This window comes from Mauremys reevesii, linkage group 14 (genome assembly GCF_016161935.1).
Source record: "Mauremys reevesii isolate NIE-2019 linkage group 14, ASM1616193v1, whole genome shotgun sequence".
Taxonomy (NCBI): Eukaryota; Metazoa; Chordata; order Testudines; family Geoemydidae; genus Mauremys; species Mauremys reevesii.
The window spans coordinates 24,884,710-24,897,899 of NC_052636.1; the positions used below are offsets into that span (position 1 = coordinate 24,884,710).

Below are 13,190 nucleotides of genomic sequence, written 5' to 3' on the forward strand. Positions count from 1 at the left end.
ATGCGGGCTAACCATTGGCTGCAGAAAATGGCGAGGAAGATGAGGTAGAGGCATACCTTCTGGCCTTTGAGAGGACAGCTCTACGGGAGGCCTGGCCTCGAGATCAGTGGGCTAGCATCCTTGCCCTGTTCCTGTGTGGGGAGGCCCAGAAGGCCTACCATGATCTGCCTGAAGCAGCTGCAGCAGAATACTCCCAGCTGAAGGCAGAGTTCTTGGCCAGATCTGGGGTAACATCCGCAGTACATGCCCAGCTGTATCATGAGTGGCGGTACCGGGAAGACAAAACCCCTCGATCCCAATTATATGACCTCGTCCATCTCGCGAAAGTGGTTGCAAACAGAATCCCGGAGTCGGAAGAGATACTAGAGGTTCTGGTCATCGACCGGTACACGAGCACTGCCACCAGATCTCCATAAATGGGTAAGCCAGAGCGATCCATGCACTTATGATGAGATGACATCTCTGGTAGAAAGGCGCATGACAGCCAGGAATTGACCCAACTACGCAAGGAAAGCCCCTTCCGTAGCAAACACCCAACCCCAACCCTGGAAGGAGGGACAGCCAAACCCTGGGGAGTCCTAGGTGGAGGAAGAGGGGCTGAAAATCAACAGAGACTCCAGAAGGGAAGGATTGGCCTGAGTGGAGGAACTCTGTGACTAAAACCCTAGCCCACAGGATGGGAGACTGACTAGAAATCGTTATAGATGTTATGCATGTGGGAGTGGGGACACATAGCAGCACAATGTCCCAGCACCGAAGAGCCTATGCAATGCAACTTGGGGGATTGGGAGGTCCCATGCTCCCTTATCCACCTGGTGGGCGTTGCGTTAGCCCCACATAACTATACCAGGCCAGTGAAGATAAATGGAACAGAGACTACAGCACTGGTGGACTCAGGAAGTGCTTTCACCCTTATATCGGGTAAGCTGGTAAAAAGTAGCCAGCTGCTGCAAATAGCGTGTAGCAGTGACATGTGTGCATGGGGCCATGAGCCAATACCCCACCATCCCTGTGGAGATGGAGGTTCAGGGGAACCCCATTGAGGTGACAGTGGGCGTTGTACCTAAACTCCCATATCCTGTAGTTATTGGGAGAGACTATCCATCATTCATTCATTCATGCCCGTCACCCCAACCGGGGTATGGGCCGCCAACCACAGATCTCCATAGTCTTCTATCCTGGGCCATTCGCTCTAGCTGGTTCCAGGTATAGCCCATTTTTTTGCTATCAACCTGAAGGTCGCGTCGCCAGGTATTTCTTGGGCGGCCTCTTTTCCGCTTGCCTTGGGGGTTCCACTGCAGTGCCTGTCTGGTGATGTTGGTTGGCTGCTTGCGTAGTGTATGTCCTATCAGCCCCACCTTCTCTTTCTAATTTCTTCCTCTGCTGGGAGTTGATGGGTCCTCTCCAAGAGGTGGATGTTACTGATGGTGTCTGGCCAGCGGATCTGGAGAATCCTTCTGAGGCAGCTATTAATGAAGGTCTGGATCTTCCTGGTGGTTGTTTTGGTTGTCCTCCAGGTTTCAGCTCCATACAGTAAGACTGATTTCACGTTGGAGTTGAACAGTCGAATCTTTATTGCCAAAGACAGCTCTCTGGAGCTCCAGATGTTCTTGAGCTGCTCTTGCCTTACCAATCCTTACTTTGATGTCTGCGTCTGTGCCACCCTGCTGGTCGATGATGCTACCTAGGTAGGTGAAGGACTGCACTTCTTCCAGGGGGCTTCCATTCAGTGTGACTGGGTCGTTGCTGATGGAATTGATCCTAAGGATCTTGGTCTTATCCTTGTGGATGTTGAGGCCAACCTGTGATGATGTGGCTGCCACTACGTTGGTCTTCTCTTGCATCTGCTGTTTACTGTGCGAAAGGAGTGCAAGGTCGTCGGCAAAGTCCAGGTCATCAAGCTGGGTCCACAATGACCATTGGATTCCATTCCTACGCTTGTAAGTGGATGTCTTCATAATCCTATCGATGAGAAGAAAGAGAAGTGGTGACAACAAGCATCCTTGTCTGACTCGGTTCGCACCTGGAAGCTGTTTGTGAGCTGCCCTCCATGGATCACTCTACAGTGTATGCCGTCGTATGAATTCTTGATCAGGTTGACCACCTTTGCTGGGATGCCATAGTGCGAAGGAGCTTCCAGAGGGTCTCTCGATCCACGCTATCGAATGCTTTCTCATAGTCAACAAAGTTGATGTACAACGAGGAGTTCCACTCCATAGACTGCTCGACTATGATGCGGGCGTTGCTATCTGGTCCGTGCATGATCTGTTCTGCGGAAACCTGCCTGTTCATCTCGTAGCTGTGGATCGGCGGCATCCTTCATTCTCTCTAAGAGGACTCGGTTGAAGACCTTCCCTGGCACCGACAGGAGTGATTCCTCTATAGTTGGCACAGTTGCTGAGGTCTCCTTTCTTGGGGATTTTGATGAGATATCCCTCTTTCCAGTCAGCGGAATCACTTCTTCTTCCCATATTTTCTCAAGAGGGTACAGCATTTCCACTGAAGCATCCAGGTCTGCTTTCAGGGCCTCTGCTGGGATATCGTCAGGTCCAGCCGCCTTCCTGTTCTTCATCATGGTGATGGCTTTTCTGATCTCGTCTCTGGTTGGTTTATCGCAATTGATTGGGAGGTCCTCGTTGGCTGGAGTCGATGTCTGGTGGATTTGGTGGTGTTGGTCTGTTCAGGAGTTCCTCAAAGTGCTCCGCCCATCTGTTCATCTGTAGTTCTATTCCTGTTATAGACTTTCCCTGCTTGTCTTTAGCGGGACGTTCTGGCTTGCTGAACTTTCCAGACAGTCGCTTGGTAGTATCGTACAGCTGTTTCATGTTACCGCTGTATGCTGCCTGCTCTGCTTCTGCTGCCAGTCCATCCACATAATCTCTCTTGTCCTTCCTAATATTCCTCTTCACTGCTCTGTGGGCTTCAGCATACTCTTTTTGAGCTTTGGCTTTTGCTGCTCTAGTCCTGCTGTTGTTGACTGCTGCCTTCTTCTTCTTTCTGTCTTCTATCTTTGTCAAGGACTCTGCTGTGATCCACTCTTTCTGCTGGTGTTTCTTAATTCCAAGCACTTCCTGGCATGCTGACCTAAGTGTGTCTCTCACTTTCTGCCATCTGTTGAGTACACTGTCTTCCTCTTCTTCAGACCGATCCTGTAGTACTGAAAACTTATTCTTCAGCGTCAATCCAAAATCTTCCTTGGTCTTATGGTCCTTCAGAAGGTTGGCGTTGTACTTAGCTCTTCTGTCTGGCGCGTCTATCAGTTCTTCTTCAGCTTCAGCTTCAATCTGGCCACCACTAAGTGATGGTGGACGCCACGTCTGCTCCTCTTCTAACTCTAACGTCCTGCAAGGATCTTCTGAACTTCTTGCTAATGCAGACATGGTCGATCTGGTTTTCTGTCATGCCTGCTGGCGTGCAGGTACTCTTGTGGATCCGCTTGTGAGGAAAGATGCTGCCTCCTATGACCAGGTTGTTAAGTGCACACAGATCCACAAATCTCTCTCCATTCTCACTCATCTCTCCCAGAGCATGGGTCCCCATGACTTGTTCGTATCCTGTGTTATCAGGTCCAATTTTGGCATTAAAGTCTCCCATAAGGATGGTAATGTCTTTGTCTGGGAGAGTCTCTAATATTTTCTGGAGTCTGTTGTAAAAGTAGTCTTTGTCCTCCTCTTCACTGTCATTGGTTGGGCGTAGCACTGAACAACATTCATCTTAATCCTCTTCATTTTAGTTCTGAAGGATGCTGTGATGATCCTGGGACCATGTGCCTCCCAACCAATCAGTGCTCTCTGTGCCTGCTTGGACAACATGAAGCCTACTCCCTGTGTGTGGTGTGCGTCGCTCTCTTCATGTCCTGAATACAGCAACAGCTCTCCTGTCAACAGTCGTCTCTGTCCAGCTTGCGTCCATCTTGTCTCGCTAATGCCTAGTAGGGTCAGGTTGTTGCTCCTCATCTCTGCTGCAACCTGCGCCGTCTTTCCTGACTTCGTACATGGTCCTCACGTTCCATGTGCCGATGGTAATCCTCCTGGCTGCAAGAAGGGTGATCGGCTTAGTGGCTTCCTCGCGGCTTTCACCACCCAGTGTCATGCATCTTCGAGTTGAAGACACTTCTTTTTCTAGGCTAAAGTCTCTGTTAACTCTATTGTTGGCGTTTCTGTAGCAAGCTGATTTTTACAGGGTGGAGTTGCTGGCCCACGCCCAACCCTCCTCCTTTACCCTGACTTGGGACAGGCAGATGGCCCCAAAGGACCTCTCTGGTGGAGTTAGAGACTATCCAGGGTTTGATAATTTACTTCCCCCTGAGAGGCTGCAGGGAAGTGGAGACCCTGTTGACAGCGTCTCATCACTGGGAATGTCAACCCCAATGTTTTCTGAGTTTTCTCAGGATCTATTCTCAGCCCCCAAAGGCCGGAAGACAAAAAAAGAAAGGAAGGCCGCGAAGGCTTTGGGAACCCAGATCCTGACCCAAGGCCAGAAGACTGCGCTAGTAGGCAGGCGGGCATGAGCAGCCAACAGTGAAACTACCAACACGGAAGGTGAGCCGGAGGCTGGCCCCAGCCATGAGGCGACAGGCCATTGGAAGAAGCAGAAGCCGACCCCTGGGAGCTCAGGCAGGAGTAGTCCTGGGAGAGAGGCGTTCGGACGGGACCAGGCAGAGGACCCCAGATATGATAACGTCAGGAAAGAGGTGGCTGAGATAGATGGGATACCAGTGGAGGAAGGTCGAGGTCCAGGACCCTACTTTATAGTGAAGAAAGATCTCCTGTACCGTGTGGTGCAAATGCAGGAGCAGGAGATACATCAACTTCTGGTGCCCGAAAACATCAAAAGCTATATTGAGCCTCGCCCACAGTCACTTGTTTGGAGGACACTTAGGGGTAGAAGACCCAGGCCAGGATCCTGCGGAGGTTCTTCTGGCCAGGAATACATGAAGATGTCAGGCGATACTGCACCTCTTGTCCAGAGTGTCAGCTACATAGCCCTCGCCCACACTTGCGGGCCTTTGATACCTCTTCCAATAATAGAGATACCATTTGAGCATAGCCATGGATCTGATTGGGCCCCTAGAGAAGACAACTCGGGGCCACCAACATGTGCTGGTTGTACTAGACTATGCAACCCGATACCGGAAGCTGTCCCCCTCGCAACACAGCTTCCAAGACAATAGCTAAGGAGTTAGTACAGATCTTTTCCCGGTCGGGCTTCCCAAGGAGATGCTGACTGATCAAGGGACACCTTTCGTGTCTAAATTGATGAAAGATCTCTGTTCATTGCTCCATGTACAAGCCCTACGGACCTCTGTATACCACCCACAAACAGACGGCCTGGTGGAAAGGTTCAATAGGACCCTCAAGGCCATGATCAGGAAAGTGGTGAGCCGGGATGGGAAAGACTGGGATACCCTATTGCCTTACCTCATGTTTGCCATCCGGGAAGTTCCACAAGCCTCCACAGGCTTCTCTCCATTCGAACTACTATATGGGCGCCACCCGAGGCATATTGGATATAGCCAGAGAAGCCTGGGAAGAGGGCCAAATCCGGAAGGAACATAGTTGGCGTGTACTACAGATGAGGATCGGATAGCCCAGGTTACACCCATTGTGCGAGAACACTTGGAAAAAGCACAGGAGACCCAACGGACCCATTATAACCACCAAGCAAAGCTTGACGGTTCCAACCGGGGATCGAGTAATGGTCCTTGTGCCCACAGCAGAAAGCAAGCTGTTGGCCCAGTGGCAGGGACCCTATGAAGTAATTGAAGCCGTGGGAGAGGTAAACTATAAGGTGCGGCAGCCATGCACTTGAAAACGAACAAATTTACCACATCAATCTTCTAAAGCCTTGGCATGATCGAGAGGCATGCTTAGTCACCGGAGACTCTTCCCCAGGAGGATAGCGTACATGAGCAAGTAAAGATATCACCCGACTTGGCGCCAATCCAAAAGATCGAGGCAACGATATGATTAATCGTAACCGAGATGTTTTCTCTACAAAACCGGGCGGACAACTGAGACCTATCACCATATCCGCACGATCCCTGGAGCCAAAATAACACTGAGACCCTACGAATCCCAGCAGCCAAAGAGAAGAAATCAAGGGCGAAGTAAAGAAAATGTTAGAATTATTCATTATTTAAGTTTCCTAGAGTCATTGGTGCAGTACAATTGTTCTAGTGCCCAAACCTGATGGTACCATGAGATTCTGTAATGACTTTCGCCGACTAAATGAAGTATCCCAGTTTGATGCATACCCCATACCACGCATCGATGAACTGGTTGACCGACTAGGTAGTGCCCGTTTCTTGACTACATTGCATCTGACAAAGGGTATTGGCAGATTCCCCTGACCAAAGAAGCTAAAGAAAAGACAGCGTTCTCCACCCCAGACGGGCTATTCCAGTACACTGTTCTCCCTTTTGGGTTACATGGGGCCCCAGCCACATTCCAGCGCCTCATGGATAAGCTGCTGCGTACCATACTAGTTATGCAGCTGCATGCCTAGATGATGTCATCATCCATATGCCAGACTGGGAACCCACTTGGAGAAGGTTGAGGCAGTGCTACGCACCTTAAGGCGGGCTGGCCTCACCGCTAATCCTGCTAAGTGCGCCATAGGACTAGCAGAGGCTAGGTACCTGGGATATATTGTAGGAAGGGGTATAGTGAAGCCCCAAACTAATAAATAGAAGCGATTCAAAACTGGCGGCCAACCCGAAAAAGCACGTCCGTGCATTCCTAGGCGTGGTAGGCTACTACTGAGTTTATTCCCCACTTCGCCAGCAGGGCAAGTCCTCTAACGGACCTGGTGAAGGCTCGAGTCCAGACATGATAAAGTGGACCGGCGCTGCAGAGAAGGCGTTTGTAGACCTTCAGACGGCCCTCTGTAATGACCCCATACTCATAGCCCCAGACTTTACCAAGGAATTTATTTTACAGACAGATGCTTCTGAGGTGGGGTTGGGGGCAGTTCTGTCACAAATGATTGGAGATGAAGAACACCCGATTCTCTACCTAAGCAGAAAGCTGCTCCCACAAGAACAGAAGTATGCAGTAGTCGAGAGAGAATGCCTCGCTGTCAAATGGGCCATGGAGGCTGCATTATTACCTCTTGGGCGATTTACTCTTGTGACAGACCACGCACCCCTCCAGTGGATGCAGAGAAATAAGGAAAGAATGCAAGGGTCACCAGGTGGTTCTTATCCTACAACCATTCCAGTTCTGTATACGGCATAGGGCTGGATGTCACCACGGCAACGCTGATGGTCTTTCACGAGCACACTGCCTGGCGTCCCAAGTTGCACAACCCTATGGTGTTGAGCAGAGGGGGGGATATGTGATGGAGCAAGGCCGGATGGCTACAAGAAAGTATTGAGGAGCAGGTATGTTGGCTCCAGGCTAAGCAAATCCCTAGTACCATAGGAACCAAAATGGCAGTCGCTCCAGGCTAATCAAGGCACCTGGGGCCAATTAAGAACTTTCTAGAAGGCACCGGAGAGAGCTACATTGATTGGAGCACCTGCAGCCAATCAGAACAGGCTAATCAAGGCACCTGGAACCAATTAAGAACTTTCTAGAAGGTACCGGAGAGAGCTACATTGATTGGAGCACCTGCAGCCAATCAGGACAGGCTAATCAAGGCACCTGGTATAAAAAGGGGAGCTCACTCCAGTCTGGGGAGGAGGAGCCAGAGGAAGGAAGTGCGTATGAGGAGCTGGGAGTCAGAGACACAAGGAACTAAGAATTGAGAGGGGGTACTACTGGAGGATTGAGGAAACACCGTACAATCAAGCAGCATCAGACACCAAGAGGATCCTGTGGTGAGGATAAAGAAGGTGTTTGAAGGAGGCTATGGGGAAGTAGCCCAGGGAGCTGTAGCAGTCAAGCAGCGGTTACAAGTAGCACTATAGAGACTGCTGCAATTCACAGGGCCCTGGGCTGGAACCCGGAGTAGAGGGTGGGACCGGGTTCCCCAAGTCTGCTTCTCCTAAACAGATATAGGAGGAGTTGATCCAGACTGTGGGTTTCATCCAAGGGAAGACCACTGAGGAGGAAATCCGCCAATAAGCGCAGGACCTACTAGAGGAGAGGAGGAACTTTGCCACAGATGTTACTGCTTAAAAATGATCGTAGCTTAAAACCATGGAATATTCTTTGTAACAAGTATCCCACAAATTCCACCGACCTCCCTTGTTTTCTTTGTCTGGCATAGGGTTTCTAAATTCCAAACCTGATGTGGTCTCCCAGCTGGAGCAGGGGAAGAGCCGTGGGTCCAGGACCTCCAGGGTTCTGAGAAAGAAGTGCTTCCAAGAGCTGCCTGCACAGGTGAGGACTTGGTTAAAGCAAGTCAAAAACTGTCCGTGAATACAGGAAACATTTGGGATGCCCTACAAAGACTTTGTGAGCTCTCCAAGTTCAGGATTGTTCCCTGCAGATGTGGAATAATTAGGCAGATGTCACTCCTGGCTTCCCACCTATCCTGACTAACAACTGGCAGCAGATCCTGCCTGATCCACTTTCCCCCTCCATGTTCTGGTGAAATGCAGATCAAAACTGATCCCTTCCTCTCTCTTCTGGGAAAATCAGCTCCTGATAGGTTTGATCTCTCCTGCACATATTTTGGTTTGTTCATCCCTTTTAAAATTCCTGTCTCTGAGATTTCCTTTCTCTCAGGCACAGGGAGTGACCTATGTCTGGATTCTCTCTGTCTCCCATCAGGTGATAGGATGGTGCGTGAGAATGAGGCAGAAACCCCAGCAGGAAGATGCTGAACAAGGAGCACCACATGGGGCGTTATCAGAAAAACCCAAAGGGAATGTTTCCAGGAGTTGTGCACTCCGAGAAACAGTAAAGCCTCTGAGACTCAGCAGAGGCCAGAGGAGAACTTCAGTAGCCTCTCAGCCCTTATTACACATGAGAGAATCAACTTGGAACAGACACACTACAAATGCCACGAGTGTGGGAAAGCTTCAGTCAGCGCTCAAACCTTATCACACATCAGAGAATCCACACAGGAGAGAAGCCCTACACGTGCGCTGAGTGCGGGAAAAGCTTCAGTCAGCGCTCACACCTTATCAGACATCAGAGAATCCACACAGGGGAGACGCCCTACACGTGCGCTGAGTGCGGGAAAAGCTTCGTCGGCGCTCAAACCTTATCAGACATCAGAGAATCCACACAGGAGACGCCCTACACGTGCGCTGAGTGCGGAAAAGCTTCAGTCAGCTCTCACACCTTATCAGACATCAGAGAATCCACACAAGGAGGCGCCCTACCGTGCGCTGAGTGCGGGAAAAGCTTCAGTTGGCGCTCAATCCTTATCGCACATCAGAGAATCCACACAGGGAGGCGCCCTACACTTGCGCTGAGTGCGGGAAAAGCTTCAATTGGCGCTCACACCTTATCACACATCAGAGAATCCACACAGGAAGATGCCTACACGTGCGCTGAGTGCGGGAAGAGCTTCAATTGGCGCTCACACCTTATCACACATCAGAGAATCCACACAGGGAGGCGCCCTACGTGCGCTAAGTGCGGAAAAGCTTCAGTCGGCGCTCAAACCTTGTCACACATCAGAGAATCCACATAGGGAGACGCCCTACACGTGCGCTGAGTGCGGGAAAAGCTTCAGTCAGCTCTCAAGCCTTATCACACATCAGAGAATCCACACAGGGGGCGCCCTACGCATGCGCTGAGTGCGGGAAAAGCTTCAGTCGGCGCTCAAGCCTTATCACACATCAGAGAATCCACACAGGGGAGACGCCCTACACGTGCTCTGAGTGCGGGAAAAGCTTTAGTCGGCGCTCAAACCTTGTCACACATCAGAGAATCCACACAGGGGAGACGCCCTACACGTGCTTTGAGTGCGGGAAAAGCTTCAGTTGGCGCTCAAACCTTATCACGCATCAGAGAATCCACACAGGGGAGACGCCCTTCACTTGCGCTGAGTGTGGGAAAAGCTTCAGTCTGCGCTCAATCCTTACCACGCATCAGAGAATCCACACAGGGGAGATGCCCTACACGTGCTCTGAGTGCGGGAAAAGCTTCAGTCGGCGCTCACACCTTATCACACATCAGAGAATCCACACAGGAGAGCAGCCCTACACGTGCGCTGAGTGCGGGAAAAGCTTCAGTTGGCGCTCAAACCTTATCACACATCAGAGAATCCACACAGGGGAGACGCCCTACACGTGCGCTGAGTGCGGGAAAAGCTTCAGTCGGCGCTCAAACCTTATCACACATCAGAGAATCCACACAGGGGAGATGCCCTACACGTGCTCTGAGTGCGGGAAAAGCTTCAGTTGGCGCTCACACCTTATCACACATCAGAGAATCCACACAGGGGAGACGCCCTACACGTGCTCTGAGTGTGGGAAAAGCTTCAGTCGGCGCTCTGCCCTTATCAGACATCAGAGAATCCACACAGGAGAGCAGCCCTACACGTGTGCTGAGTGCGGGAAAAGCTTCAGTCGGCGCTCAAACCTTATCACACACCAGAGAATCCACACAGGAGAGACGCCGTACACATGCTCTGAGTGCAGGAAATGCTTCAGTCAGCGCTCAAGCCTTGTCACACATCAGAGAATCCACACATGAGAGACGCCCTACACATGCTCTGAGTGCGGGAAAAGTTTCATTGAGCACTCAGACTTTGTCAGACATCGTAGAATCCACAGTGGAGAGAGACCCTACACATGCTCTGCATTTGGGAAAAGCTTCAATCAGATGTCATTCCCTATTAGATATCAGAAAATCCAAATCGGAGAGAACTGTAAGAAATGCCTTTATTAGAGCTTCCCAAAGATTTGTTTTTTAAAAAATCAGATTTGCTAATTCCAATATAGTGATCTTTGCACCATCTTCACTGTGGTCTCTCAGCTCTGCCAGATGAGTTGCCTGCTTCTGCCTTTTGCAGCTCACCCTTCTTTGGGGTCAGTCCTGTGATCTTTTCTATCAGCTCCTTCCCTTTTGACTTGTAAGAGTGTGTGTCCCTCCAGCCAGGAATTTCATCAGCTCCAGGTGGGGGAGAGAGGGTTGATGCCAACAAGCTACCCTGAGGCAAAAGTTACCTGTGCCTTGCATCCACTAGGACTGTACATGGAATTGGGTGCTCAAGTTAGTGATTTTGGTGTAAAAAGACAATTATAGTTGTAGAGCAGAAGCAGCCCAGGGAGTGAACCTATATTATGGGAGTAAGTAAATAACTTTTCCTTATCTACTTTCTCCACATCACTCATGATTTTATATACCTCTATCATATTCCCTCTTAGTCTCCTCTTTTCCAAGCTGAAAAGCCTAGCCTCTTTAATCTCTCCTCATATGGGACCCGTTCCAAACCCTAATCATTTTAATTGCCCTTCTCTGAACCTTTTCTAATGCCAGTATATCTTTTTGAGATGAGAGACCACATCTGTACATAGAATTCAAGATGTGGGCATACCATGGAGTTATATAAGGGTAATAATATAGTCAGTCTTATTCTCTATCCCTTTTTAATGATTCCTAACATCCTGTTTGCTTTTTTGACCGCCTCTGCACACTGCGTGGGCATCTTCAGAGAACTATCCATGATGACTCCAAGATCTTTTTCCTGATTTGTTGTAACTAAATTAGTCCCAATCATATTTTATGTATAATTGGAGTTATTTTTCCAATATGCATTACTTTACATTTATCCACATTAAATTTCATGTGCCATTTTGTTGCCCAGTCACTTAGTTTTGTGAGATCTTTATTAAGTTCTTCACAGTCTGCTTTGGTCTTAACTATCTTGAGCAGTTTAGTATCATCTGTGAACTTTGCCACCTCACTTTTTACCTTTCTCCAGATCGTTTATGAATAAGGTGAATAGGATTGGTCCTAGGACTGACCCTTGGGAACACCACTAGTTACCCCTCTCCATTCTGAGAATTTACCATTAATTCCTACCCTTTGTTCCCTGTCTTTTAACCAGTTCTCAGTCCTTGAAAGGACCTTCCCTTTTATCCCATGACAGCTTAATTTATGTAAGAGCCTTTGGCGAGGGACCTTGTCAAAGGCTTTCTGGAAATCTAAGTACACTATGTCCACTGGATCCCCCTTGTCCACATGTTTGTTGACCCTCTCAAAGAACTCTAATAGATTAGTAAGACATGATTTCCTTTACGGAAACTGTGTTGACTTTTGCCCAACAATTTATGTTCTTCTATGTGTCTGACAATTTTATTCTTTACTATTGTTTCAACTAATTTGCAGTACCGATGTTAGACTTACTGGTCTGTAATTGCGGGATCACCTCTAGAGCCCTTTTTAAATATTGGCGTTACATTAGCTAACTTCCAGTCATTGGGTACTGAAGCCGATTCAAAGGACAGATTACAAACCATAGTTAATAGTTCCGCAACTTCACATTTGAGTTCTTTCAGAACTCTTGGGTGAATGCCATCTGGTCCTGCTGACTTGTTAATGTTGAGTTTATCAATTAATTCCAAAACCTCCTCTAGTGACACTTCAGTCTGTGACAGTTCCTCAGATTTGTCACCTACAATTTGGCAATGTTTATGCTCATTTCTAGGATTTGACTTCCACTTTTTAAAGGAAGTCTTTTTGTCTCTCACTGCTTCTTTTACATGGTTGTTAAGCCCCGGTGGCTCTTTTTTAGTTCTTTTACTGTGTTTCTTAAATTGGGGTATACATTTAAGTTGGGCCTCTATTATGGTGTCGTTAAAGTGTCCATGCAGCTTACAGGAATTTCACTTTAGTCACTGTACCTTTTAAATTCTGTTTAACTAACCCCCTCATTTTTGTATAGTTCTCCTTTTTGAAATCAAATGCCACAGTGTTGGGCTGTTGAGATGTTCTTCCCACCACAGAGATGTTAAATGTTATTATATTATGCCGTTTATTTCGAGCAACTGCAGTTATTCGGGAGAGTACAGACAGGCAGAGTTTCCCCTCCCGAGGTAGGTCTCGGTTAGATAAACAATTAAGGCAAGCATTTATACCTTTTGCGACGTACAGTAAGGAGCAACAACTGCATTTTGTTTGTACATATTCCTTTCTGATAGCTTACTTCTCTCAGCAATTTCTGCTACAATCTGCATTCTATTCTTATCTAACACAAGGTCGAAAACCAGCGTCTCTTACAGTTCTTTTCCGCTCATACGCCCTGCTTGGAAGTCTCCGTTATTAGCTGTTAGTTAGCCTGGT

The 13,190-nt window shown here is 48.7% G+C and overlaps 1 pseudogene; it reads left to right on the top strand.

The window, feature by feature from the left end:
- The first annotated feature begins 9,622 nt into the window (after positions 1-9,622).
- On the top strand, positions 9,623-10,751 carry LOC120381675 (annotated as a pseudogene).
- The last annotated feature ends 2,439 nt before the right edge of the window (positions 10,752-13,190 follow it).